At 41.7% G+C, this 5,000-nt stretch overlaps 1 protein-coding gene across 1 annotated transcript in view; it reads left to right on the top strand.

Moving 5' to 3' along the window:
- The window catches only part of zmp:0000000660 (arf-GAP with Rho-GAP domain, ANK repeat and PH domain-containing protein 2-like), a 257,277-nt gene that overhangs the window by 204,395 nt on the left and 47,882 nt on the right, over positions 1-5,000 (top strand). The window lies entirely within an intron of this gene.

Raw genomic sequence — 5,000 nt, 5'->3', positions numbered from 1 at the left:
GGATGCTACCATGGTTACAAATTATCCTGAATGATTTAATTATAATGATGAGTGTGAATGTTACAGAGGGTCAATGATCATACCCCCATGACATGCTAACCTCTCACCATTACCAATAACAGGGGAGGTTAGCATGTAATATCATACCCCCATGACACGCTAACCTCTCACCATTACCAGTAACAAGGGAGGTTAGCATGTAATATCATACCCCCATGACACGCTAACCTCTCACCATTACCAGTAACAAGGGAGGTTAGCATGTAATATCATACCCCCATGACACGCTAACCTCTCACCATTACCAATAACAGGGGAGGTTAGCACGTAATATCATACCTCCAAGACACGCTAACCTCTCACCATTACCAATAACAAGGGAGGTTAGCATGTAATATCATACCCCCATGACACGCTAACCTCTCACCATTACCAGTAACAAGGGAGGTTAGCATGTAATATCATACCCCCATGACACGCTAACCTCTCACCATTACCAATAACAGGGGAGGTTAGCACGTAATATCATACCTCCAAGACACGCTAACCTCTCACCATTACCAATAACAGGGGAGGTTAGCACGTAATATCATACCTCCAAGACACGCTAACCTCTCACCATTACCAGTAACAAGGGAGGTTAGCATGTAATATCATACCCCCATGACACGCTAACCTCTCACCATTACCAATAACAAGGGAGGTTAGCACGTAATATCATACCCCCAAGACACGCTAACCTCTCACCATTACCAGTAACAAGGGAGGTTAGCATGTAATATCACACCCCCATGACACGCTAACCTCTCACCATTACCAGTAACAAGGGAGGTTAGCATGTAATATCATATCCCCATGACATGCTAACCTCTCACCATTACCAATAACAAGGGAGGTTAGCATGTAATATCATACCCCCATGACACGCTAACCTCTCACCATTACCAGTAACAAGGGAGGTTAGCATGTAATATCATACCCCCATGACACGCTAACCTCTCACCATTACCAATAACAGGGGAGGTTAGCATGTAATATCATATCCCCATGACACGCTAACCTCTCACCATTACCAATAACAGGGGAGGTTAGCATGTAATATCATACCCCCATGACATGCTAACCTCTCACCATTACCAATAACAAGGGAGGTTAGCATGTCTTGGGTGAAAAAAAATAGGGTAATAATCTCTTCCCCAAATCAAACTCATATCAAATTGTATTGGTCACATACACATATTTAGCAGATGTTATTGCCGGTGTAGTGAAATGCTTGTGTTCCTAACTCCAACAGTAGTATCTAACAATTCACAACAATACACACACCTGAAAGTAAAATAATGGAATTAGTTTTTTACCAAGGGTGTCAATAATTTAGGACCCCACACTACTGTATATAATAGTACCAGTCAATAGTTTGGATACACCTACAGTACTCATTCAAGGGTTTTTCTTTATTTTTTACAATTTTCTACATGAGAGAGAATACAATAAAGTGATTAATGAAACTAATGATCTACTTAAGTTGCCATAGTGTTCTGATCTCAGTGTCCATCCCGTATTGCATAGTTAGAGTTAAGTTGCCATAGTGTTCTGATCTCAGTGTCCATCCCGTATTGCATAGTTAGAGTTAAGTTGCCATAGTGTTCTGATCTCAGTGTCCATCCCGTATTGCATAGTTAGAGTTAAGTTGCCATAGTGTTCTGATCTCAGTGTCCATCCCGTATTGCATAGTTAGAGTTAAGTTGCCATAGTGTTCTGATCTCAGTGTCCATCCTGTATTGCATAGTTAGAGTTAAGTTGCCATAGTGTTCTGATCTCAGTGTCCATCTCGTATTGCATAGTTAGAGTTAAGTTGCCATAGTGTTCTGATCTCAGTGTCCATCCCGTATTGCATAGTTAGAGTTAAGTTGCCATAGTGTTCTGATCTCAGTGTCCATCCCGTATTGCATAGTTAGAGTTAAGTTGCCATAGTGTTCTGATCTCAGTGTCCATCCCGTATTGCATAGAGTTAAGTTGCCAAAGTGTTCTGATCTCAGTGTCCATCCCGTATTGCATCCCGTATTGCAAGATGTTTATTCACTCTGCCAGAGTTAAAAAAGCGCTTTGGTGATGAAATTTCACTTCTTTATGTTATAAAAAAAAAAAAATTTACCAAGGCAAATATGATTCTTCATGTTCTGAATTGTTCAGTGGAGTCTTTCTCTAACATATCGTCAACATTAAATTCAAAAAGTCAGATTTTGTTACTTTATACATCCGATACCAAGCAAGGAGCTCTGTTGACAAGAAGTGGTGCCACATTCTCGCTGCAACTTCTGAGGGTTGACATGTTGTGGTGGTTATCTGCAAAGATGTTTCTGCGAGTCGCAAAAACGGTAAATTAGCGTGACACAAGCAGAATTACGTGTAAAAGGCTTTGATAATTAAAGCTTGCGGTTACGCTCCGTTGACATTTCACAGAGATAAGCTTGTTATTGTGAGAAAAATTTGAAGAAGAATGCTCATTTCACATTAATATGAAGAGCGTATACTAACATATGAAAATACTACATGTCGTGCCTCAAAATCGATATCTATCTTACCTCTATATTGTTTTATGTCCTACGGATTCGAGAAGAAATATGACGAGTTCAACAGCCTGTCAATTAGCCTTAACTCTCACACAGCAACCAGCCTAGCTGACTCAATGCTATTTTCCACATTTATTTATTTTGTATTTTTTTTACCACTTTTAATCTCTTGCCTACGTTGATTTAGTCACCCAATTTTGGCCGTCCTACAAGGGTAAAAAACTCCAATAACTTTGAGGTTTGGACTATTGGTTTTCGTAGAAAAGCGTCTACACGACTCGCATATTATTGTACCCAATGGTCAAAAGATGCGTTTTTATTGGTTGTTTCAGAACAAGATAAGTACATCGTCAACATATTGGATTCAGTATTTGTGACAGGGGTGTAGTTTGTAAAACTGTGTTTTATTCTTCCAAAATTGTCACTGGCCAACAAGGAAATTAAACAAGTAGTGCAAGGGAAATTGGAGTGAACCAGGCTTTTTTGCATGAGTACCAGCCCCTGATTCATTAAAGATAGAATCACTCCAATGATAACCATTAGCAAAACCAGAACTATGCGCACTCTCTCTCTCTCTCTCTCTCTCTCTCTCTACAACACAGCACATATTGGAAAATAATAATTCACATCGTCTTGTAAGCGAGGTCACAGTTGATTTCCAGGCCTTTAATACACAGTATTGCTGTGTGATAATGTGGACTGTTGTTACCGTAAGACATTTTATTTTTTATTTCTCAGAAGAATGAAGAAGCTAAGCATATCAAGCACTTTTTTTTTTTACAGGCTTGAATCCCAATACTAATTACAGGCCTACAAGGCCGCAGAGTTAGCTTCCTTATCCCAGAAGCATAAAATATAATAACATTTCCTCAGCGAGAGCCGAGAGGTGGATAAAGGGATTTTGATGTGTTGGTTGCATTTACCTGATAACACTGTTTTATTAAATAAAGTCTTCTCAAGTCAATAACAATCTCTGAAGCTTCTGGGTTGCTTTGTTTTTTTACCGCAGGTTACTGGAAACAGAGCTAAATTCCTTGCCCTTGAAACTCTGCCAAACACAACATCAGCACATAATTTGCCACCAGAGAGTGTGTGGAGATTAATTGTTTTGCCTGTTTACCTCCATATATTATTGAGAGTTTCTAGCCTAGCGGTTAAGAGCGTTGGTCCAGTGACCAAAATGTCGCTGCTTCAAATCCCCGAAGCCGACTAGGTGAAAAATCTGTCGACGTGCCCTCGAGCAAGGCACTTAACCCTAAATGCTCCTGTAAGGCGCCCTGGATGAAAGCTGAATGCTTAATGACTTCATTGTAAATGTTTTAAGCGCAGTGTTACCAGTGAGTTTATATGATCTTCTTACAATGCTTGACAGTAAAGCAGATCGGATTGTTCTAAAATACAGTGGAGCTTGTGGCCAATATGAAACTGAATAAAGAGAAGAGAAGGAGAGAGGAGGAGAGAGAAGGAGAGAGAAGGAGAGAGAAGGAGAGAGAAGGAGAGGGAAGGAGAGGGAAGGAGAGAGAAGGAGAGGGAAGGAGAGAGAAGGAGAGAGAAGGAGAGAGAAGGAGAGGGAAGGAGAGAGAAGGAGAGAGAAGGAGAGAGAAGGAGAGGGAAGGAGAGAGAAGGAGAGAGAAGGAGAGAGAAGGAGAGAGAGAAGGAGAGAGAAGGAGAGAGAAGGAGATTCATGGGTGCGAAAATAATAGGCATGTAGTAGGACATCCAAGTTGTGCTGTGTACTGTGTGTGTGTGTGGAGGAGGAAGGTGTATGGAGAAGGGACATCCAAGTTGTGCTGTGTACTGTGTGTGTGTGTGGAGGAGGAAGGTGTATGGAGAAGGGACATCCAAGTTGTGCTGTGTACTGTGTGTGTGTGTGTGGAGGAGGAAGGTGTATGAAGAAGGGACATCCAAGTTGTACTGTGTACTGTGTGTGTGTGTGGAGGAGGAAGGTGTATGGAGAAGGGACATCCAAGTTGTGCTGTGTACTGTGTGTGTGTGTGGAGGAGGAAGGTGTATGGAGAAGGGTGTGTAGAATAATACAAACCAGTGCGATCTGATTTGGCACCACCCAGGCCAGCACATTGTGACAGCTGACGACCCGTGACACCCAGGCTTCAAGCCCCAGTTCCCCCTTACTGAGCGAACCTCACGCAGGTACATCAATAAGACAACGACCAAATGCATACAGTAGTGTCGGCTACACAGCAACAGGAACATGTTACTTACTCTAGTGTGAAGCATTTATGGTAGCCGTCACAATCACTCGCTTAGATTTTTCCCTCTCTTTCTGTCTCGTTCCCCCTGTTTTCTGTTGTCCGAGCAGATCTGCATGGTGTGTAGCTTTGTTTACGACGACTGCTTCTAGAAGGAACACTTTCCCTCCCATATAGCGAGGAATACGCTATACGTGCAGTGTGGCTATGCTTTGTT

This window comes from Oncorhynchus mykiss, chromosome 21, assembly GCF_013265735.2.
Source record: "Oncorhynchus mykiss isolate Arlee chromosome 21, USDA_OmykA_1.1, whole genome shotgun sequence".
In the NCBI taxonomy this organism is placed as follows: domain Eukaryota; kingdom Metazoa; phylum Chordata; class Actinopteri; order Salmoniformes; family Salmonidae; genus Oncorhynchus; species Oncorhynchus mykiss.
Note: the sequence above shows the minus strand (reverse complement) of the source record. Positions and strands in the feature narration are given on the sequence as shown.